Source organism: Culex pipiens, chromosome 2, assembly GCF_016801865.2.
Source record: "Culex pipiens pallens isolate TS chromosome 2, TS_CPP_V2, whole genome shotgun sequence".
Taxonomy (NCBI): domain Eukaryota; kingdom Metazoa; phylum Arthropoda; class Insecta; order Diptera; family Culicidae; genus Culex; species Culex pipiens.
The window spans coordinates 673,787-699,658 of NC_068938.1; the positions used below are offsets into that span (position 1 = coordinate 673,787).

A 25,872-nucleotide genomic window follows, 5' to 3' on the forward strand; every position below is an offset into this window, starting at 1 on the left:
TCCTAGTAACTTAAAGATAATTTTTAAAATATGTTTTATGCAAATTTTTTTTTGTGAAAGTGGAACTTTTCAACACTAGTATCAATAAGTATTTTTTAACGGTCAATTTATTTAACACATGGTATTTGCAAAAAATCCATTCAAAAGGCGTTTATTCGGGATTGCAAACAATGTTCTACAACTTTTTTCCAGCAATTGTCGTATTTCTAGATTACTTTTTTCAAAACAACCAATGTGCCAAGAGTTTCCTATCTACATAGAACATTTTGAAAAAGTAATCGAGATTTATTCGATAAATGAAAAAAAATCTTTTTGTCACTTGGTGCATACTTGTGTCATTTTATTTGTTGTCGTCTCTTTTTTTTTTTTAAAGATATTTTCAAAGAAATTTTTCAAGCTTTTCTGGTCATGTCATATAAAAAAGAAATAAATTTATAAAAGACTAATTTAATTTGAATAACATTGTAGTTCATTTAAAATCCGAAGCACAATAAAGAACAAAAAAAACTTATTTTAATTTCGTTTAAGCTATTTAAAAACTGTCATCCTTGTTAAGATTGAAGTATAGATTACCTCCATTTAACATGATTGAGCTAATTCTATGAATTTAAGCTTGAAAAACATATCAAATATAATGAAAATATAGATTTTATGACTGTTTCAAAAATTTCCCGGGATCCCGGGAATTCCAGGGATTCCAAAAATATTTTTCCCGTTTCCCGGGAAATTCAAAACCCGGGAAATTTGGACGCCCTAGATACAAGTCAATATAAAATTGTAGACACTTTTTGAATTTAATGTTTTATATAAAACATATTTTACAAATTATCTATAAGTTACTACCGCCAACCAGGAATAGGAATAAGAATATTTGGAAATCGGTGAACTAATTGGTTTGTTCTGTTCCTGTTTTGAGCGAAGTCATTCAAATCATTTTGCAAAAAAATGGCTTACATTTTCCTGATTTGGTCCAGATTCCGGAAAATTATGAAAAATTATTCTATATTATATTTGTTTCAAATTTTAAATCATTAATATTCATAAATATAATGTCCGGTCTTTTAAAACTATGTAACTAATTTAAAATATTTAAAGCGCTAGAAATTTTGCGGAACTCAAATTTTAACAATTTTACCTGAAAAGCCAATTTAATGCTGATATGTGACGAATACAAATTTTAATGCATTAAATTTCTTATCGATTACTATGCATTCAACTTGTCATCTACATCCTACAACAAAATCTGAATTTTCAGACCAAAATTTGTTTTTTTTTTTAATTTCGGGAATTCCCGGGACAAATTTAAAAAAAACCCGGGATTCGGGAATTCCCGGTTTTCGAAAAATCCCGGGATTTTTGTCCCAGGAATTCCCGGGATGGACGCACTACCTAGTAGTGACAGCCTTATATTGCCGGCCGCTCTCATCTCCACCGCGCACCAGGGCAAGGAAAAGGTTTTGAAAGACAGGAAGTGTTGATGCTACACTTTTTGAAGGGGATAAGGGAAAATCTCCACGGTATCCTTAAGTGAGTTTCACTTTGAGTTGGACAGTTTTTGAGAAGGTATGAGGTTTAGGTTAAGCTCTAAGCAAGCGTTGGGACCAATGGCATAATGTTTCTTGTTTTTTAAGGTGTTTCAAGTACTTTAAAAGTAACCAACTGGGTCTACCACGAACACAACCGCAAGCTCGCCCTCTATCCGCAACTGATAACACGCTAAATGAAAGGAGCTTCCACCAAGTGTCCTCCCCATGGCATTTTCCCACCTCACCGCCTACTGCGCGATGCGTCTTCATATCCTATTCATTATAACCGCTATTATTATTCCGCCTTGCGCATGAACTAGGCAAGCTAGAGAGAAAGAGCCGGCTTAGCCCGTAGCATGCAAACTTGTACAATAACCTGACAGCTTCGACGCGCGGCCGGCCTGCTAAGACCCAATATAAGGGTAACACTACACTTTGCCGAGTGGGGTGAGTTGCGAGGGTCGGCCGGGAAAGTTGTTTTTCCGCTCGCCCCAGCTCTTTCTATTGCTCGCTCTCCTTTGCTCGCTGTAGAGTTAAATTTATTGTTTCTTCATCATTTGTTATAACAATGTCCGACGAGCTGAACCCCGGGTTGCTTCTTCTTCTTCTTCCTCGTTGGAGTCTGGAAGGGAGCAGCACCACTTTTCCACACCAGCATCAATCTCTTCCTGATTTCTATTTTTCGCTTTACTTTTGCTCTGCTCGTTCCTTGGAAATTAGCCGGAGAGATGCGTCTTTGCCGGGGTTCACATACGTGTGAGAAGATGCCCTCTTCTTGGCAAGCTTTAAAAAGGGGGGAGAGGAGGGAAACGACATGTTTTAGTGCTGCGATCATTTATAATTGTAAAAGTACGTATGCAACAAGTTCGAAAGGAAGGTCCGGTTTTGTGGCCTCACCTTGCCCCCCCCCCCACAAACACCTCCGTTTGCGCCATCGCGTTTGCATTATCGACAGAAATGCTTAGAAAAATATTTTAATTATTTCAGTTTTCTTTATTCTGAGTCCGGAAAAACGGGTCCGCAGCGAAGAATGGGACGAAACGCAAATTGGTTTTATCTCGCGCTTCGATTTTTGCATACCTTTGTGTGTCGTTCAGAGGGCTTTGTAATCCGAGCAGGCCGTGCCAAAGTACAGCTAGTTAGAGTTGCCAATTCTACAAGATTTTGAAAAAAATGTCTTTAAAAATAAATTATTTCAAATATCAGGAAAAACTTTGAACACTTCAACGTTAGTTGAAAATAATGGCATACAGGAAAATTAATGCGAAGCATACTTTAAAAAATCTTAAAGATATGCTTCCAGTGAGCTCATTTTTTCTATTTTTATTTGCTTCTTGTTACGAAGCGTTGCACTCACTACAGGGAGAAAATAAAAGAGATATATAATGCGTATTTAAATGGCCTCGGTAATTTCCACCTTCATTGCAGAAAGAGCCCCACGATGGTTAATGAAAAACTAGTTTTCTTCTTTCGTGCCCCTCCACTCCTCCCTCTCTTTGTCACACTCCCCGCCCCTGGATTTTCCCAGCAGTCGCCGATGTCGTTAAAAAATATAAATTAAAACGAATGAAGCCTAACATTTTTCTTTTTCTCCGTACACACGCAAACACACACACACACACACACTCACAAATACAGTTGAAATTGTTATTGCTGCTAATTAATGCGAGGAGTTGAGTGGTTATTTCAAAATTATCAGTTTTGTCCTCTTGCGAGAGATGTCGACGACGACGACGACGGGACGGACTTTGAGACAAACAAGTCCCACCGGCAATCGCAGCAATCCGTCGGTTACTTTGCATGGCTTTGACCGGTCGTCGTCGTCGTCGATCGAGTACGGAGATCCCAGCAGGCCGAGGTTCGTGACATTATTTTTGTTCAAGACTTCTTTTGAGGGGGTGGATGCAGGGGGTCGGAGGGGGGAGATTGGGGTAAAGTTTTATTTTAATGCTTTCCGATTAGGTGAGTTTGTAATTCACCTGACCATTTTAATGACTATTCTGGTGGAGGCGAAACGGCGGCAATGTGGCGAAATTCGTTTCATGGGTGATCCGAAACTAGATACTGATTCTGGTTGGATGCGATTTGATCTGGTGGTTGGTTTGATATGAGAAAAGATAAAATCGACTCGTTATTACCGTTTATGTGGGGACTTGGACTCCGGTTGATTTAGAGCAACGAACCGGATTGTGCTGATCACTTATACTAGGCTCGGACAACATAGTTGTATATTAAATTAGAGTTATCATATTATTTTTCACAGAATATACATAAACTTAATTATGCAATTGATTGGAATAATAAAATACCAAATTTATATTACTTTATGTGTCATAGTCTGAGATCAAACAAAACAAATATCAATTAACCTCTATAAATCTCCATTTCAGCTAAATTTAATTTTTGATTGTACAAAAATATTGCCACCAAGCTACAGTTTTTGATTTTTAAAATTGTGTTGATGATTGCTGACAATATTTTTCCTTAAAACTTGAAACAATTTCCAATAAAATTGCCTTAGAGACATTGCAGATTGGCCTCTGGTTGCTTAAATGTATAGAATAAAAGAAACAGAAACAAAAAAAAAAATAAGTTTTCAAAGTTTCATCCAAACGGCTTTTTTCCCATTACCAAAATCTCGTAAACTAATGGTGTAAATGTAACAATAGATAAAAGAAACCATTGTGAAATTTGCTGATCTTGATTATTTTTTGAAATTTTTGAATCAATTCTAACATTTCAAAGGATACGCTCGAATATTTGATGTTTTGTCAATGTCAGTCTTGAATCCAAAATAAAAAAATAAAAGGTGGAATTTTTCAGTTAAAATTACATTTTGGAATTCTATTTTGATCTATTTTTGAAATTTTAGAACAAACTCTAACATTTCAAAAGTGCGTTATCGCGAATATTTGTTCTTTTATGAATGTCAGTTTTAAATCCAAAATAAAAAATGTCTACTATTTAAAAATCTTAAACTAGAATTTTTCAGTTATAATTAAATTATGAAATTTGCTGATCTTTAAAAAAATATTTTTGAAATTTTATAATCAACTGAAACATTTAAAAGGGACACAACTCTTTATATCGAATATTTGTTTTTCTTTTGTAAAGGTTAGTTTTGAGTCCTAAATAAAAAAAAATAGATAAAACTATTTTAAAAAAAGATAAAAACTGGATTTTTTTTAGTTAAAATTAACCTTCACGTGGCTTAATCTGAAAAACAGCGCACTTTTTCAAAGATCTTTAAAGTTCTTTTCCATTTGCAAATTTTAATTTACAGTGGACTCTCTGGCTGTCGATCTTCTCGATATCAATATTGCTCCAGCTGTCAATAAATTTGTCAGTCCCTTCAAATAGATTGCTTTGATTTTTCGTTCTATAATTTGATAACTCCCGCTCTCGACGATCCCTTCAATATCGACAACGAGAGAGTCCACTGTATATAAAAAAATCGAGTATTTTGTTTTTAATCATACGGCTGTTGCATATATTTTTAGTTCCCAAAAAAGTATAGGTTATCCCTAAAATTTTAAAGTTATCGCAGTTCTAGCGAAAAAAGTTGATTTTTCTCGTTTTCGTCATTTTTTCTTTTTTGCGCATGGCGCGTCGAAAAACATTGGAACCCTGTTGACGAAACTTCATCATTTTTATATATATTTAGTAACATTGTCCGATGAATCCATAAAAAATATTTTAATAAAGCTCTTTGGTCCCGAGGCCTGCAAAATCAGATTTTAAGTTTCCATATATCAGGGTTCATTTTTTTAACTCCAAACTATTTTTTTCTAAAAGTCCTATCAATTTCCTTTCATTTGCGTCCAAAAGAGTAAAAGAAAATTGTGTTTTTTTTGCGAAAAACGACAAGAATGACAATTTTTCGGAGCACTCTAACACGACGTAGGTCACCCTACTGGCCGAACATAAAAAAGGTGTAATTAATGTTTTGATATAGGCCTGTAGGTAATTACTTTAAGAAATGTAATCCCCCATACAAAGTTGCTTCTAAAATAACGCACAGCCTCCTTTGTGCATCACTCAAATCACCGTTCTGTCACATTCAAATGCTGCTACCGGCCCAGCCTATCCTAGCCCACGTTGCTGCTGATTGTTGTCCCTCCGATGTGCAATCAAAGGCCTCCGGACGAGAATCTGCCATCCCGGCCCAAAAGAACCATCCTTCACCCGGGGGCCCGCGGCAAACATAAAAAGGACCGCCCGCTCCCATAGGCAATTATAAGTGTTTAAAAATTAATCCTATCAATTCCATTCTTCTGCTCGACGACGACGATTTTTCCGATTCCCGATCCAAGTAGCCGAGTCCGCAGCACCACCGGTACTGCAATCAATTCGTTCCACCTTCGCTGGGGAGTCCCACGAGATCCAAGATGGCGGTGGTGGTGACGGCAGCACGCGGGGGGAATTTACAAAGGAAGCCGCCGACCATGTGACGTTTCCACCGAGAGAGGTGATTGTCAACTCGGATCGATTCTTGTGGCTTCAAGGAAAATCCTCATCGCCCATAGATGACCACGCGGAACCACGCGGACAATGGACAATGAGCGGCGGCCATCGCCGCAGTTGTCCCTTAAATCGCTCAAATCGCCGCGCGGCAACGTGTGACGTCACGTGGAAAACAAATGATAACAATAATTCAAGCCTTTGTCATGCAATTTCAGCAAAAAAAAAAAACATAAAAACAAAGTCACGCTCTTTTTACACAGGCGCAGATTTGCCGCCGCTGTCATGGCACCTTCCTTGGAGGGTGGCTTAAAACAAGTGCCGCCGACACGGCCTGCTTTGTGACTCGCAAACGCGCGGGAGTGGGAAAAACAACTCCCCAAACATGTGCTCACACAGACAAACGGACCCGTCCCGCGTGTAATAATAGCTGCAGCCGCCTAATGGACATGTGTATAGCCATAAAACATTGATACATCATGTTTCCAATTATACACAAAATGGTAAATTATAATAAAAACACACAATACAATGCATTCATCATTCAATAATTGAATTGAATTTAATTGAAGTAAATAAAAATCTGCGGCCACCCTCTCACCACCCCCGCATCCAAGAAGGCTGTGGCCAAACAAAAGATCTCCCGCGCGGAAAAGAGACGAAAAAAAAAACGAATCAAACGATTCTTCCAACCTCCACCGCCGGCCTACTAAGAGACTTCAACAGGAAGAAGACTTCAAAGGAATCTGCGCCCAGAAGCCGCCCAAATAAAGCCGCCGCCGCCGCGATTGTCCTCTCTCCAACTCTCTGGATTATGGATTCCGGTATGCAAAGCGCGTTTGACCCAAGTGTGAGAGTTGTGGAGAGGCTGCTGGCTGCTGGGTGATGGGTGAATTGATATCCTTACTTGATTCTTCTGCCACGTCGTCGTCGTCACCGGTTTTGGAAAATGGGAGGGAGCGGTCAGGAGCTACGTAGAGGAGTTGGAATAAACTTTGAATCTGGAGTGTTTTTTTAAACCAAGAAATTTCCTTTTTTTGTGTTATGTTTTTCAAACCGCTTTAAATTAGAAATATTAAAAACGCTCGGAAAGCAAAAAAAAAAAAAATGGTTTATTGGACCTTTATAACTCTCTACATCTCTTTTATTCTCTATAAAATGCGAATGAATGAATAAAATATTCTGTCAAAAGATGCTTTTTTATGCAAAAATATAGAAAATATGTTTGGAAAGTACTTTCCAATGTTTTGTTTAACCATTTATGGATGGTCCCTTAACCCTGGATGGTTTACTTTGTTTTTGGATGGTTATCACACAATAAATTTAAAATATTTTTTTCTTCTAAAGAACACTTTGCAACACTGCAACACTTATGTTAAAAAAATCGTAATGTATTGAAGTTTGCGAAAATTCCATACAAAATGTATTCATGCATTGATTAACAGCTTTAAAATTTTTTTATTTTCCCGTTTTCAGGAGGGCATTTGAGCAAGTTATGTCCACCATCTATAATTTACTTTAATAATTTTTCTTATTTTTATGTCTGATTGTTTTTCACGTTTTCTGCTGTGGAATGATTTCATAATAATTTAAGTAAATAAATGCGTAGAATTGCCAAAAATTTGTGCATACTTATTTTTACTTAAAAATTTGAAAATGTTAGTAAAATACTCTGCCAACCCCAAAAAACATTTTTTTTAAACTAGTCGCATAGTACAAGCCAAACTACCATCCCTATTTTTTAAATTTTAAGGGTTCTTCTTCCAATCTAAAGATCAAAAATAGTTTTTTGCAATTCCGTCCGGTAACTACTTACATTTCCTGTCATTCTATAGCGATGAAACAGCCTACATTTTTCTACCAAAACTAATAGATTGGAAAATTAATACCTTTCAATACCAGTGTTGAAAAGTTCAACTTTTCAGCACTGGTATCGAAAAGTAACATTTTCATTTTTTTGTTTTGAACAGTTAATTTACTCAACACATGTATGTTTGACATCAAATTCCATTCAAAAAGCGTTTTTCGGAATTAAAAAAAATGTTGTGAGCAAATCGTTTCAAAACTTGATTTTTACAGCACCCATCGTAATTATCCAACTCAGTAAACCTCGTTAGATAAATGTACGACTCAGTAAACCTCGTTGGATAAATGTATGACTCGTGCTGACAAGTTGCAAAAAGAAGATTTTTTCAGCACGTGTCGTACATTTATCCAACGAGGTTCACCGAGTTGGATAAATACGACAAGTGCTGAAAAAATCAAGGTTTGCAACGAGTTCCATACAAAATTTTTTGCATTTCTGAAAAACACCCATTGAGTGAAATTATAAGTCGAATGTTCATGTATTTTGTCAATAAATCATTTAAATCAAAAAAATGTTGAAAAGTATTACTTTTCAAAACAAGTGCTGAAAAGTTCAACTTTTCAGCATCCATTTCAGTGCTGAAAAGTAGAGCTTTTCAGCATTTGTTTTGAAATGTGTTTCTATTCAATTCTGTTAATTTTATTAGATAAAAGTAGGCTGTTTCGTCACGCGAGAATGACAGGAAAAGTAGGAAGTTTCAAGACGGAATTGCAAAAACTACTATTTAATAATAGATTTTTGTCAAATTTTTATTTGGATTATAAAGGGTTGAGGGTTTAATTTCTATGCTTTCTGACTTTTTAAAAATGTGAGAGCTGATTTGAAAATGTTAAAAAAATATTTGAATGCGAATATTCTGAAAATTACGCATAGGTATCCCTTTTTTATTTTTGTGAATTGCCAAGATTGTCTTCTGAATAAACTATGAAATAGTAGTTTATGCAACAAATTGCAAAAAGAAGATTTTTTCAGCACGTGTTGTACATTTTAAATAAATACGACAAGTGCTGAAAAAATCAAGGTTTGCAACGAGTTCCATACAACATTTTTTGCATTTCTGAAATACACCCATTGAGTGAAATTATAAGTCGAATGTTCATGTATTTTGTCAATAAATCGTTCAAATCAAAAAAATGTTGAAAAGTAGTTCTTTTCAAAACTAGTGCTGATGCCATTCGATTCTGTTATTTTTATTAGATAAAAGTAGGCTGTTTCGTCACGACGAAATAGCCTACTTTTCTGTACCAAAAATAACAGAATCGAATAGCAACACTTTTCAAAATAAATGCTGAAAAGTTCTACTTTTCAGCACTCAAATGGGTGCTGAAAAGTTGAACTTTTCAGCACTTGTTTTGAAAAGTAACTCTTTTCAACATTTTTTCGATTTATTGACAAAATACATGAAAATTTGACATGAAATTTCACTCAGTGTGTGTTTTTTGGAATTGTAAAAAATGTTGTATGGAACTCGTTGCAAAACTTGATTTTTTCAGCACTCTTTGTATTTATCCAACTCGGTGAACCTCGTTGGATAAATGTACGACTCGTGCTGAAAAAATCCTCTTTTTGCAACTTGTTGCATAAACTACTATTTCAGCTTTTCGAAAAATATTTTCAAAACCTGTCATACATCGATATTTTGGAATTTCAAAACAGTTTCTAACAATAAAATGGCGATTTAAAAATATTTTTTGAAAGATTTTTATTTTGTCAAAAAATACTCAACTGAACAAAATAATTATTTTCTGTATCATCCAAAAATCCAACAAAGATGTCATGATCTCAAAAATTGCCATCGTTGGTAAATATGAAAAAATATATTAAAATACATATAAATGTTTTTTTTTTTTCAATTTTACTGTTGAGCATGAGCATGAGAGACCACCCATGGTTGCCCCTCCGTTGCTGAACAGAACCGTAATATCCTTTCAGCACTACTGATTATATGCTTCGACGATCTAGTGGTGATTCCCTTATCAACAGCATGTATGAATGCGCTGAAAAGATAAAACACCATGATTGCTAAAACTAGATCAGTTGCGAATAGGTAACAGTCATTGGCCACCAACGGCGCCCGCCATGTCAGTTTGTAGATCTCGATTTTAAGGGACGGGAATGTTAGTTAGCGCAGGTTGCTACTAGGGCAGCTGATTTACTCTGTGCTTACACCCCACAAGCGCCAGGAACCTGAAAATTTGTTAGTAGGATAGGGTATTTGGTCAGGATTCATCATAGAAGATGATGATGCGACCCAAAATCATAGTGTTTGTTGAAAGGTATTATGTTTTAATCTCAAGGCAAGCAATCGGATGCTGCGGATGAGACATTTCCCGTTTATCGGCTGTTAACTTTTAATTGAAATGGTTTAATCTTAGACAGCCGGCTGTGGAAAGATAGAACCAAAATTATTTGTAATTAAATGATGAAGAATTTAACAGTCTGACTTTTTAATTGAGATGTTTTTAAGAGTTTTACATGATTCATGTTTAGTGGGGTACTGATTAACGAAGCGAACGACGAGTTAAGATGTTTATCGAGCTGAAATGGTATGATAAGGTTTTGTTGTTATTGCACACCGACGACGAATGCGAAAAAACCCTGCGACCCGACCGAAAGACATCGCAAATCAGACTGACTCAATTGTCATCGATGACAACCAGAGCCAGCCGCACCTTTACACACATACACGCACGCGAAAAAAAAACGAAAAACACACCGACGACGATCGCGAAAAAAAAAACACGACCCGACGGAAAGGAATCGCAAATCAAACTGAGGAAATGGAGAGAAAAAAATAAATAAAAATAACATGAAAAAACCTACTCACATAAAACAAATCACCCCATGCACACAAATAGCAACACAAAAGAGACGAAAATTATCACGAAAAAACAGGACTACGCGTCCACCGAAGCACCGCACTTTTGATGGCATTATTCAATTATTATGCCCAATCACCTCATGCACACAAAGAGCGACACAAAAGAGACAAAAAAACAGGACTGCGCGTCCCAAGAAGCACTGCACTTTTTTCGATACCTATCTAGGGATTTAAATATAGTTTTAATTCGACCGCGATTCTCCAGAAATTCTCCGTCGGCGTGCCTTCCGATCAACGGTGATGTAGGAAGGGCTTCATTCATTAAAATTATTTTATATCATAAGCCTTAAAACATATCCGTCGACGTGCCTTCCGATCCTCGATGAAATGGAAAGGACTTAATCCAGCAATACGACTTGCTTGTCTAAAAAAAAAAATCGGATCGTTTCTATCGAAAACTATATAAAGAGAACAAAAATAAAATTCATCGGCCAACGAACGCGCGAACAAAAAATAAATGAAAAAAGAAGAAGAAGAAATCCAATCACCCCATGAACACAAATAGCGACACAAAAGAGACGGAAAATAACACGAAAAAAAAAAACAGGACACCCCATGCACTCGAACAGCGACATAAAAGAGACGGAAAATAACACGAAAAAACAGGACTGCGCGTCCAAACAGGCACCGCACCACTGATTTTTTTCAATTTTACTGTTTGCGAAAAAGTGATGGGATGTGATTTAATGTTTAAAGGACCTTTTTCTGGTGGAATCTGGTTTTTTCGGGTTTATTGTCGTTAATAACAACAACTTACACAGCAAAAAATTATGTAAATTTGAAAGGTTTAATTTTGGATGGTTGAATTTTATCTTTTTTATGATGTAATTTTACCTCAATTTAGATTGAAAAAGTAACATTACACTAGAAAAGTTGTAAAATTACACATTTTCAGAGGTAAAATTACACATTTTTTCTGAGATAAATATGTACCCCTTCCCAGATGCAATATTACCATGATTTTTTTTACTGGGTAGCAGAAGATACCAAATCGAACAGAAATGTTTATTGCATGTTTTGTATCGACTAATAAATGATGCAAAATAAATAAGTTATTGGGGAGCCCACGACAAAGGTTAATGCAAATCAAAAAATGCATTTTTTGGACTTTTATAAAATTTATAAAACGTCAACTTTTCTAAAGCCTGAGAAAAAATCTGTAAATTCTGTAAACAAATTTTTTAGACATATTGAACTGTAACATATTTGACTATTGTTAAAAGTTTATTTTCAAATTTTTAAAATTTCGCGCTTCAGGAGCATCAGGGGACCTTGACCCTTATGCTTTCACATGACTCTTTCAATGTGAAAAAATATGTTGCACAGTGTTGTTATTGTAAGAAATAAAGTAAGTGTATGCTTTGCAATTTCGTTTTTCTAAAATAGTGGTATTATACACAGGATTATCGTTACATTCCAAATGATCACGAAACCACCCTCTCCTCTTAAGTAACGCCAACCCCATTGAAAATCACAGGATAAGCACCATTTAGCCGCAAGTGTATCCGTATAAAAGTACACCATTGCGCGCAAATGTGGATAATCGCTCAAAACGGTGCTTCTCCATCACTTTTCACTTGGGTCTTCAACTGTTACTCGTACTCCCACTTGAGAAAACAAAGTGTTTCCTTTCATCCCTCTTTTCGTTTTTTGAAGGAGGAAAGGGTAAATGAGGGGGGCTCAATTTTATTAACTCGATGAGTGAATTGCTCTTCGTCGCAGTTGGCCGTGGCGGCATTTGCCTTTACGCTTGCCTCTTTTGGGAGAAGGTATCACCGGCCTACTGTGTGTTATCTTTGGTAGGTAATATGGGAAGGAATCTGGACTGGACTGCCATTGTCAGTGCTATTTTCTAAAATAAATTAACTAAGCTCAATGTGACAGTGGCGTGACAGCTGAATGATGGTTTGATGGAAGGGACTTGAGAGAAACTAGATGATCACGGCGCTTTGGGATTTGATTGACTTAAGCAGTGGGAGTTGCAGGAAATAGTTGGCCTATTTAGTGAGATTTTTACTAAATAATGTTTCCTTCTCTGTTTTCAGATTTTCAACGGTTCTTCAATGTTTCACTGGTAAGTTTATTACGTTAAATAAGCCATTTCTATTGTGGAAAAAAAAACGAAGGTCTCCAACACAATCAACTTTGCATTCCAAGCCCATTATAACATTCAAATGATTCTTTCCTAAGCCCATTCTTCCCGACTTAACCACGTCCACAAGAGCCACAAGTGGCGCAAAGTGGCTCATCGCTTAACGAGCTCTGGAAAGGCTCTAGCAATAAACAAGTTCTCATTAGCCCTCTTCCGAGAGACTCATCTTCCTTGCTCGCCCTGACCACAACAGCACAACAAGTACTACAACAATTCCACCCTTTCCGTATACCCTTTGCATACTCACTCCCAGGCTCCGTTGAAATGAGTTCAACGAAATCTGCATGCGCTGGCCGGGGTTGGCCTGGCTGCGTTGCAGAACCTGCCCCAACAACAGGGCCCGTTTATCCGAGGCCAGGATCTAATCCATCGTCTTGTCATGAAGAAATAATCCCGTTCGCGAACAGAACAGAAATGATTATCTATTTATAAGACGACGACGACGACTGAACGGCTGGAACTCTGGAGAGAAAAATGCATTTTTCTGTTTTGTTGTCGTTTTTTTCTTCTGCTGCGTCCCTCGCGGACCATCTGCCCTCGGGGGGACCACTGGACACAGTGAGTCCGACCAAGATCAACCTGCTGAACAACAGCTACAGGAGGAAGTGGGCTCGCCGCAGTAGGCTTTGTGGAACATCTTTTATCGTTCGCACTTAATTTTGCAAACATGCACGAGGAAATCGGAGAAGTAGGCCTTGAATGCGGTTTGGATTGGGAGTGTCGTCGAAAAACAAGATGTTAGATTTGATAGTTTGAATTATTATATTCCATTACAGTTCAGAATAGATTTTGTAACTCCATGCGAAAATCTCACTTCGGATAATGGAATCCGTCAGGAAATGCTCCAAAGTGATCTGGGAAAATCTGCAGCGTCATAATTCAAAAACAGTTAAATAATTGATTCTTTGAAGACAATTAATAAGGCCGTTGCAATCTAAAACGCATTTTTCTGCATTTATAATCATATTTAGCATGTTTGGACTGGAATTTTCATGAAATTCAATCTACAGCACCGCAAAAACTTTTTTTTTGCAAAATCGTCAATACTTAGGTATTTTGGAAACTAATGACAACTGGCAGGCAGGTGTAAAATGCACTTTTAAACACTTTGTTCATTCAAATGTTGAATCCATGGATCGTAAATTCTATGTTTAAACTTTCTTATTTTTTGCATCGGCTTAAGCAAAAAAAAGACTTTCTATCGCTAAAAGTTGAATTTCCAAAATACGTATATTTAAAATTGTGAACATATATTTCGAAAATTATTTTTAGATTTTTTTACAATGTTGTTTGGATTGCTTTTTTAATTTTGTGTAAAAAGATTTTTCCTCAGTTTAACTTAAAAAGCCCTCATTTTTCAGTCGTGATATCGTAAGCCAAACTTATGAGAAATTTGACGAACTTTTCATTAATCATTTTTTCGATACTGAATATTCATGTCAGATACAGATCTGGACAAGTATAGAGCAAAGGATAAATGTCAATTTGTGTGTGTGTGTGGTCCAATCCAATACCCGCTAACAGGTAGCGATATTATGGGAAAGTATAGTTTGTATCAGGCTTTGTATATGCCGAATGCTGATACAACTTATCTCAGTTCCGGGTATTAGGTGGTGATAGCCCTCGCGCTGCTTCCAACGACCCGTTTCAGAATGACAGAGCTCCTTGCGGTCCAATTCCGAGGTCGCTGGGCATTGTTCGGCCCCGCCTAAACATAGAAGCAAGCATCTGAAGGAAACTCGATCTATATTTAGACTTCCAATCCCCTCAGGCAAATCAGGGATCAGCGCGTATTTAATATGAGAGGATAGAGATAACATGTTTCATCACTACGGATCAATTCAATGCTTGAGAGTAAACCTTCTGATGGCCGACTGCTTAGCGTCCCAGACCACCAATCCAAAGGTGTGAGTTCGAATCCCACCTGATTTATTTTCGTTTTTGTTCATATTCAAAGTTCAAATTCATGATTCCAAATTTCAAAGGTACCGACCGGGATTTGATCCCTGAACCTTCTGCTTGTGAGACAGAAGCCGTAACCATTAAGCCACGGAGCCGGTTAGGATAAATGTCAATTTGGAGATTTTTATATAAAATAGTCTGGAGCACCAATTTTTATATTTTGATTAGTTTTTGAAAATTCAGACTTTCAGTGAACTTAATAAAGCAGTTTTTTTTAAGGGGATTTACCCCATTCTTCATTTTTTCAGACTTTCAGTGAACTTAATAAAGCAGTTTTTTTTAAGGGGATTTACCCCATTCTTCATTTTTTTGTAAGACTTTCTGTTTAACCCAATCCTTTTTTCACAAAAAAAATATTGGACTCACATTTAAATTTGATTTTAAAATATAAAAATCTTAGAGTTTTATAAAGGTAGTGTTTTTTTTTCTTTCAGTGTATCAGAGAGCCTGTCAAATTTCCTACAAATTTGTCCGTGACCGTTTTTTGATTTGATTTGCTACAGCAGAAATTTTGAATGTAATTTTGTTTCGATTATGTGTTTTTAGCCCTTAAAAAAATTTCTGGAAATTTTTTATTATTGTTTTTAAAAAGGAGAACATTTCATAAAGGTTTCATTTTCTGAAGTTGAATATTTAAACCTATTGTTTCCGAGATATCGTGAAATTAGTGACTAACTAATGACGCAAAATTGCGAACAAAAACAACAACAAACAAACATTTTCATGAATTCTTACGTAATTACGTAATGATTCAATTGAATATTTCTAAAATTTAGATTTTCACGATAAAAAAAAACAAAATGCAAGACGTATTCTGGGCTGAATCAGAACGACAGTCTGAATAGGGACAGCAGTTTTTCCAGCACTTCATAGTTTTGAATTTGGAAATCGATACACTATTTTTGTTGATCTGTGTCTGTTATATCCGAAACCAACCAATTATATCCAAATATTGTACAGTAACAAGGCTAATACAACTGTCCCATTTCGCTTTAGTGGTTTAAGGATACAAATGAAGACTGTTTTTGACTTTTAAATAAAATGGATTTAGAAATGAAAACACTGTTTGACTTACAAGATTTTGGACAGAAGGCAATTTTGTTTGTTTGTTTGTTTTAACTTCCAAATCATTCATACCTTCATACCTTCCGCTAAAGGTGCTAACGCTAATTTGAACAACACAATTTTCGCTGAAAAGGCTCGTAAAATTACTCGTAGAGCTACCCTCTAAAAAAGTAAGGCGTTTTAAAACAATTTGCGTAAAAAAATCTCTCATTTTATGCTCAGGTTGCCTCAGATCGAGATCTTTTCAAGACAATCTCAACGCCTACTGTTTGCGCAAAGCTTCCCAAGTGTCTCCTTCTAATTAGGATTCCTTTTTTTTTTGCTTCATCCATCTCGCTCTCTGTCCCTCTCTCCCCCTCCACACTCATCAAACAGAATCAAACTGGTGCGCGTAAAAATAATAAAAACGCGAAGAGATTTGAACGCGCGCGCGCGCACTTGGCTCAAGGGCCGGACAAAACGCTCACCGCCGCCGCCGTGAAAGAAGAGATGGAGCCATAAAAAATAAAAACATAAAAATAAACAACAAAAGAGGAATGCGGAGACGACCGAGGACGGCGTTTGCAACACGATATGAGAGCTTAATTCCTGCTGGTTGTGGGCCACGAGAGTTGCTTAGGACGACATTAGCGGTAAAACGACGGCTCTCGCGAAGAAGACGGCACTCTCTCACTCTATGCAAAACGCACAACCGCGATCCTCGGCCGAGCAACAACCGTGGAAGATGTCCAGTGCATCAACAGCAGCAACAACAACAGCAAAAACTGGTCCAGCGAAGCAACTTGCTACATCAAAAACAACAAAAGAATTTTATACGTGTTTTTTCTTCATCCTGGAGATAAATTCTTCCATCACAGCAGTCCGAGCAGCCGAGCGAGCCTCACGAGAGTGCGTTAAAAAAGATAGCAGGCCATAAAACAAAAATAAATGATAGCAGGCTCTCCTCTTCGTGGTCACCGGCCGTAATCTAAGGAGGCCATGTGCCCGAGCAGGGGTAAATAACACGAGAATACCAAATTTTGGTATTACTTGGGCAAATAACAGCGACCAAAATGTGCCCTTGGTTGCCCAGTAATAGATGGTAAAATACCATGAAACCATACCAAAATCTTGTATGTGTAAGGGCACAACAATACCAAACCATGTTATTACAAGGGTAAAATAATATCTCAAAATAAAACCATTTCAATACCAAGTTGAGGTCTTCTGGATTTTTGAACATTGCTTGAATACCAAAACTTGGTATTGCCATGGATTTATTTTTAGGTATTCCCGCGCCCTTGGAAAATCATATTTTGGTATTTCTGTGGTCTTTCACATACATGATTTTGGTATGATTTCATGGTATTTTACCATCTATTACTGGACAACCAAGAGTACATTATGGTCGCTGGTATTTGAACAAGTAATACCAAAATTTGGTATATTCATACCATTTTTAATGCAGCAGTTGCAGTTAGTGAAAAAACGGACAGCCAAATCTACTCACCTGATGATTCCATGTTGTTATTAGTGATATTCTTCACCACACCGAATGCATTTGTCATTGATGAACGGCCTGTGCTTGAAGTTCTTGAAGCTTCTGAAAAATAACAAGATTGAAAAATAAGTATTATTAAAATGAAACTGAATTGAAATTCACCAAAATTCATTAATCTATCGATTGACTCGTTTTTCAAAGTATTTGGTTATCCCGACTTAGAGATATTTCAACGTTTTTGAAAAAAATATTAGTGGGTATATCACACTAATTTTTAAAATCATCTTTGACATTTTTGGGTTTCAAGTCATTTTAGAGCAAAATTAATTAACTCGTAAATTTTTTTTAACAAATTTCCTATAGTTTCAGAGAAAATTGATGAAACCTTTCAATATTCAAATAATACCAAAATGTGCCATCCTGACTTAGAAAATTTTCCTCAATTTCAAGTCATTTCTGTAGGGGGTATATCAAAAATGTTTAAAATCAAGTTTGAAATTTCCGGTTTTGAATGAAAGCATTCGCTTTGAGACATCATTTTAGCGCAAAATTAATTATTTTGTCAAAATTGGTCAAAATTTTCCCATAGTTGCAGAGGAATTTGATAAAATACTGTAATACCAAAATAATACCAAAATGTGCCATCCTGACTTAGAAAATTTTTCACAATTTCAAGTCATTTCTATAGGGGGTATATCAAAAATGTTTAAAATCAAGTTTGAAATTTCCGGTTTTGAATGAAAGCATTCGCTTTGAGACATGATTTTAGCGCAAAATTAATTATTTTGTCAAAATTGATCAAAATTTTCCCATAGTTTCAGAGGAATTTGATAAAACACTTTAATACCAAAATAATACCAAAATGTGCCATCCTGACTTAGAAAATTTTCCACAATTTCAAGTCATTTCTTTAGGGGGTATATCAAAAATGTTTAAAATCAAGTTTGAAATTTCCGGTTTTGAATGAAAGCATTCGCTTTGAGACATCATTTTAGCGCAAAATTAATTATTTTGTCAAAATTGGTCAAAATTTTCCCATAGTTGCAGAGGAATTTGATAAAATACTGTAATACCAAAATAATACCAAAATGTGGTATTCGATCATTGACAAATTCTGCAATTTTGCAATATCAAAACAATACCTTAAATTGGTATGATACCACATTTTGCTCTTGCATAATCCTTAAGACAAATTTTAAAGGGTCCAGGAATACCAAAATTTGGTATTGATACCAGAGAAAGGTATTATTACGCATTTCCCTTGTTATTTACCCATGCTCGGGTGGAATTAGTCTCTTTGTCTTTGCGAGGCGCGAGTGGCAGGGCTGAACTCGTTTGGGTGTAGGAAGCAGCTTCAACCCTGGCAAAGCTTCCCGCGGCCGGGAAGAATCCCCCAAAGGGTTATTATTTCTAGCCTAGAAGGGGCCATGTGAAAAAAAAGCCAGAAGAAGAAAGAAGTGCGCGCGCGCTCAATTCCGGTTCATTGCGTGCGTGGAGCAAGCTGCAGCATCCAAGGAGGCCTGGGGAAGGTCTGGGAGGAAGGGAGGCGTTTTGCAACGGTTTCTGGCAAGGTACCTTCTGCTAGGCTAGATTCGTTCATTGGCGATGCAACTGGAGTGAAATGGGAGAAGAATGTTGGACATCAGCACAATGGCATTTGCGAACCGGGGAATGTGGAGGCTTTGGCAGAACTAATCTGCACTTATTCAGATGTTGCTGGTTGCTCGTGGGATTGGAAGAGAGTTGAATTGAACAAAGTTTTAATTATTATTAAAGATGTTTTTTTTTATCAATAATTCATTTTTTTTATTAAGGTCGACGCAATATTTTTCTAAGGTTTATGTTCCTCGTCGACTCTCGAAAAAAAATTGTAATTAAAAGCCATGGTTAAAACATTTCAATGGAAAAAGTTTTCCATTAGTTTTCATTTGCTTAAAAAATAATATAACATAAAATAAAACTTTTTGAATAACTATACTGTCGCTCGACGCAAAAATTGTCCCATCCTTCTATATAAAAAAAAGTTGCCCCGAACCCTCTGAGATATCATGAATCTGAGGTCTATTTTTCGAAATCTCGTCACAACAATCGCCCAAAGGGCAAAATTTGCTGAACGTCCCGAAAAAACTTTCATGATTGAATTTAAGCGGTATAAACTTATGAAAAGTTTTCAAAAATGGTAACTTTTTCAAAAACAAACTTTTTCAAAAAATTCTAAAACCTCTTAAAAAATACATGTCGCAATTTTTTTATCATTTTTTTTTGGTTTTTGTCTGCTCTACAACTTTGTAGAGTATTGGCACACTTTTAAAAGTAATCCTGCAAAGTTTAAAAACGTTTCAAAAACAAATCTTAATCGTTATCTTGAAATGAAAAAAATGCTCTGATTGAAAAAAAAAAAACTTACTAAGCAATTGCAGATTCAAAAAGAACATACCATTTCCCATAAAATTACATGTCTCTTGATTTTTGGCAGTTGAGCAATTCTCCACCAAAACTGGAAATAGATTTATTTATTTTTATTTGACTCAAACATTTTGGGGGTTTATGATCAAAATGCTTTTTTGTGTCATTGGTTTACCCACATTAGGTTCCATACAATTTTGGCAGCTGTCATTAGGAAATCTCTAACTTTTGAACGAATTTTCTGATCGTTTTGGTGTCTTCGGTAGAGTTGTAGGTATTAATAAGGAATATTCAGGAGAAATTGATATGAAAAATTATTGCTATTCATTGGTAGTTATTTTTTGTATTATTTGAATTTATTTTATATGACAAAATACCGCAACTTTTGAGACAAAAATGTTGCCGCCAATTTATGATTTTTCGCAAAAAAAAAAAAATAAATAATCTCTATAAATTTTAATTGGATTTTTTTTTACTTCTGTTTTTAAGTTTTTTTTTAAATTTGCAATCGAAAATTACTCTACAGATTGTTTGATAAAGTGCCTCGTTTTCAAAATAAAGCGACTTAAAGGTTAATTTTAACTGAAGAATTCCCGTTTTCGATATTGTAAAATAGTCTTCATGACTGTCAACTCCAGAGATATTGAAGAATGGAACTCTTATTGCTGAAATACAGCGAATAAAAGAAAAAAAGAAATAGGAAAAATGAAGTTTCTTAAGTCTCATCAAATCAGCTTTTTATTTACTAGTACCAACATTTCCTATTTATAATGTTAAAAATAGTTCTTTTTGAAAATTTCTGATCCTTTCGAAAAAAATATTTTGAAATTTTTTGACTCAAGACTAACATTTTAAAAAGGCCAAATATATTTTTATGAGTTTAATTATTATCAGTTATCAGACCTATTGTTGCTGAAATGCAGCGAATAAAAGAAACAAGAAAAGTGAATTTTCATAAACAGCCTTTTAATTTCTAGTACCAACTTATCCTATTTTCAGTGTTAAAAAAGAATCATTTTTGAAAATTTCTGTTCCTTTTGTGAATTTTGGAATCAAGACTAACATTTTAAAAAGTTCCAGTATATTTTTATGATTTTTATTACTAAACATTTATCAGTCTGCAATTCTACTTACCATTAGTTATCAAAATAGATCATGCATATTTGGTAATATGCATATTGTATAAATCTGATTTTTTTTCCAGAAGGTCCAATGAACCACTTTTTAATGTTTTTCTTTTTTGGTTTATTTTAATACACCCTTAGAAAAGGGTATCCAAAAACACCTTTAAAAGCAATAAATAAAAAAAATGCTCTATTGGGCCATTAAAAAAACTCTAGAAATGTGCAGATTGTTTCAGAATCCTTAAGGCTATAAGTAGCTTAACAAGATTTATTATGTTAAAAAAAATCAAAAGTATACAGAATGAAAAAAGTGTAAATTTGAAAGATGCAAAATTGGAAGGTTTATTATTACCAAGTGGTAAATTTATACATTTTCAGATATAAAAATGTACTCATTCGTAGATATTTTACCATGATTTTTTTTACTGTGCATTGTGTAATTAAGTTTGGACTAAAATGCTAAATTTTTTTTGGCGGGCAAATTTTCAATCTAATTTTACTATGACCCCATGAGAAGCAAGGGAGTTTCTTTAAAACAAAAAAAAAATACTTGTTTTTTTTCTGCAACATTTTAGTAATGCTGCAAGAAATTAAGCAATTTTTTAAAACCAACCCCCCTCCCTATCAAATACCATTCACCAAACACGCACTGAATGAGGTGAAGATAAAGCTATTAAAATCTGCAATCATCGCACGGAGCCAACTACGACCATCATAAACCGGCCTGGGCCTACTGCGCAAATGAGCCTGCTGCGACCAAAAGACAAGAATCGAGCGGTTGGCTCAATCGAAACCAGCTCAGCTCTCGTACAAAAAGAAGGCAACTCTGCCTGCAAGCTGCGCAAAAGAAAGAATATTGTGTTTATATGGCTTAAACTAGCACTCCACTAGCCACTGCTTTGGAGACAATTGCATCATACACACCTGTGAGAGTACGATATTGTGTGTGGCGGTAGCAAGTTTTCAAATTTGCTAAACCGATCTTGCGACCGATGCGACGACGACGACGACGACGGCGGTGGCGCGGTTCAACACTTTGAGGTCCAAGCTCGGCAAATAATGGGCCTGCGGGACCAGGTGGAGAATGGCTTTTATGAATAGAATTGTGCAATTGTGGTGACGGTGTGTACAGAGAGGAGGCCAAAAGGAGGCCAACCAACTTTGTTCAAACTACTTATTTGCAGCCGACTTGGGCAGACGGGTCCACCAACTTGGGCAAGACTGCGTTGTTTTGGTCGATCGATGTAGTTGGAAGATATGAGAATTTGTTAGATTGGATGATTGTGTGAACTCCGGTAATTACAACATACCAAGCAAAACTTTCAAACAGAGGCATTTCCCAAAGCAATCCAATCTGGAGATATGCTCAAATTAAAACCGACCCAATCTCCCAAGAGGCTTAATTTCGCTGAAGCTTTCGCGAAAGCCGGAAATCTGTGCCCTCCTTTGCTGCTGCTGCAACGCATTGTCCAATCCAAGCAGGCCCTCTCTTGCAACGCTGCGGTACAAAACAAAAAAACAACACACGCACCTAACACAGAGCCTACTGCGACAAGTGTGTGTCCCCATCCGTCCTCCCCCGGAACAAACTCGAGAGCCTTATTTGAGCAAGGCTTTCTTCGATGATTGCCGCAGGGGCTCTACATAAAAATAATAGAAACATGGCCTGCTCAGCTTTGCCGAGGGGAGTGGGGCTAGGGGGGGAAAAATAGAAAACCTATTCATTTTGGTTCGGTGTGCAATTGCGCGTTTGGTTTGGCGAATGCAATTGTGTGTGACGTGACCACAACACGGGTCCGGCCAAGACGACGAAAGCACAGGGGCTTCCCTGAAGGTTGTTTTCCGCTGCTATTGAGATAATAGCGGTTGTCCACTGCTGTTTGTTTGCAAGTTGGTTGTTTTATAAGAGGGCCCTCTAGGGGAATGTGGACAATTGTGAGCCCAGGTTTTCATGAATTTAGTAAATTGAGAAAATCGATTGAAAATTTTATCAAAGATTAGTAAATCTACAGTTTTAAAACATAAACGAAAAAAATTATCTTTAATAAAGAAGGAGCGGCCGTGGCTGACTGGTTACGGTGTTCGCTTTGTAAGCGAATGGTTCTGGGTTATATTCCCATCTGCTCCCAACGAGAAAGTTAAGAACACATAAATTTGAAATGATGAATATAAACGAAAAATCAAAGTCGCTCGAGGCAGGGTTCGATCCTCCGTCCTTTGGATTGGTAAGCAAAAATGCTAACCACTAGGCCATGACGAACTTGGTGAGCGTGGACTGGAATTAGGAATACTGTTACAGAGAGCGAGTTGTGGCGCTATGACCACGGCAAATAGTGTCCAGGGCATTCGTGGAAACACAATGTCCCATCCCAGAGGGTCCCGGAGTACCAAACATTCTTAGCATGGTGCTCCCAACAAATACAACCAAAATCTCGGAGCGTATGGTGGTGTGTCCCCACGCTTCTTCCTCCCCTGTCGATTCAGAGTTGTGTTGTTGTTCGAACACTTAGTGCTCAAACTCAACCCAATTACGAGTCATCGCTGCGATACGGCTTTACGCAGTTTCAATGCATTCTAATGCAATGGCGCACTACAAATGTTAATAAATGACAAGAAGAGTGCTAGGCGTCATCTAACCTAAGGCACTCTCCAGGATCCCTTCGAAAGATTGGCTGCGCTAGGGTCTGATTAGATTAGATTAGATTCAGGTAAGACTTATATTTTTGAAGTTTTTTTCGAAAAATCCTTTTAATTTTTCCGACAAAGGAGTAAAGGGGGGCATAAACTTTGAAAAGTATTTGCCTTATGCTACAAATTATCAATGAACCTTTGAAAAAAAATGCATGTTAAACTTTTCCACTTAAAAAACAGATTTTGGAGTAAATCAAACAAATATAAATTAATTATATTAATCATTATGGATTGTCAAACCAAGATTAAATATTTTTCGCAGCATTATAATGTTTGATGTTGAATTCTCTTGAAATTAGCAAAAAGTTTTGAAATATACGGGATTGGTTTGTATTCTAACCTAATTTACCATTTTTTAAATCGTAATGGTTGCTGTTATATTTCAAATCCTTATTAAAAAACCAAACTAGTTCTTAAATAGTTTTTTTAAGCAGTGAAACTTTGAAGAATATCCATAAAATTTGAAATATTAATTGATTATAGGGTAACTATGCCCTTTCTCAGCCTATTTCTATTATCGGCCTATCAGCACTTTGATCATTAATTACAGCTTTTATAAAGTGTTTTTGACTGTTCCAAAGTAATAAATAGCTCAAATAAAAGTAAGCAAGCAACTCTTCATTGTTGATACATCTGAAAATGTTGATTTAATAGCGGAAAACGGCAAAAGTGATGAGAATTGGTCGAACGGCTTAGAGTGATTAAAATGGGTATATTTCCCCTAGTTTGGCTAATTTGCGTTTGAGCTCCAGCTACAAAATTTTAAAAAAAGAAAAAATGTTTTTCTAAATATCACATAATTTCAAGTTGAAAATTTCGGTTTTTCAATGTTGGAAATTTTCAATGTTTTGTGAAATTTCTTGATCTCTTCAATAAAAATAATTTTTTTTAAAAATTTAGTGTAGTGAGGAAAGTTATCTGTTTGCAAACCATTTCAAAAGTTATGCTTGATTGTTGAATGATTTTAATGAAAAGATCAGAATTTCGCAAAAAAAAAAAGAAAAAAAACGACATTGAAAATAAAACCAATAATTTCCAAGATATCGTCAGGCTGATCCGGTGACACTTAAAAAAACTCATTTTAATCGATTTGAATTCTTTGCGAGGCTGAATTACAAAAATTAACTGAAAAATTCCCAGCTTTTTGGAGAAAAAAACTTGTCGGTGTGGCTCTATTAAAAAACGACTTATGTTAAACTGTTCGGAAATTATTGCTTTTTTTCAAAAAATTATTGCTTAAAAGTAACAAACTCCAAAGTGGACCACTCAAGCAAACATTCGGTATTATTTTTTCAATTGCAAAATGATTTACCTACCTAATTTTTGAATAATTTTTTGGACACATTTTCGATATTTTTTCACAGATCACCTTTTTTCAAAAAAATCATATCTCTGGAACCAGATTTGGCACCACCATGCAAAAGAAGCAATATCCAATATGTTTAAATAAAAGGTTGGTGTGGGAGGTCTTTTAATAATTTTATTTTTCGAGTGCAGGCAAAAAGGTAAAAAATCAAGACCTTTAAACAATGCTTTTTTTTCATTTTGTGGTAAATATTGTAAAGATTCAAAAGTTTCACAAAATAACAAAAACTTACTGTCGTTTAAATTTTTTAAGACATCACAATTGATCAATCTCCCTATGTTGCAATTATATAAAAAAAAGCAAAATGAAGTCAACTTTCTCCTTCACGCAATAATTTTCGTTGTTTAGATCTTTGCTATTCATACGTAATTATAGGTTTAATTGAGCGCGTATCTTAAGGAGACTACCGATCGTCACCGCAACGCAACGCAATGCACAAACGCAAGGCCTGCTGCAACGATATTGCCGCAACAACAACTATCTATTTAGGCACGACCGCGTCGTCGTCGTCATCGTAACAAAATAAGAGAAAAGACTCCTCTGATTATGGTCTCTGTATCGGCGCGCGCAAAGCGACAAGCCTCGTCGAATAATGGTTCGGCTTCAGGACGAGGCTCGGCCAACACTCTCATGGAGCAAATTGCTGACAGCGGTAGAAAAGTTGTCCCTCATTACGGTGTTTTCCCCCTCACTTCGCGAAAGAGCCATTAGAAATGGCCATTTGTCTTGGCACGCAATTGCAAAACGCGACGAACGCAGTAGGCTTATCTTCCTAGGGTCCATACAAAGTAGCAACTCGAACTCGCGCCACCGGACGGTATAAATGATTTTTAATTAAAGCTTGCTTTGTTTCTCTCCTCCGCACACATCGTCGCAGTTTGCAGTTATTGT

At 36.2% G+C, this 25,872-nt stretch overlaps 1 protein-coding gene across 2 annotated transcripts in view; it reads left to right on the top strand.

Moving 5' to 3' along the window:
- LOC120419068 (uncharacterized) overlaps positions 1-25,872 on the top strand; it is an 89,012-nt gene that overhangs the window by 36,119 nt on the left and 27,021 nt on the right. For both annotated transcript variants that reach the window (XM_039581646.2, XM_039581648.2), the window contains one exon: positions 12,781-12,809. The gene's annotated coding sequence lies outside the window, so the exon portion shown is untranslated. The remainder of the gene's footprint in view (positions 1-12,780; positions 12,810-25,872) is intronic.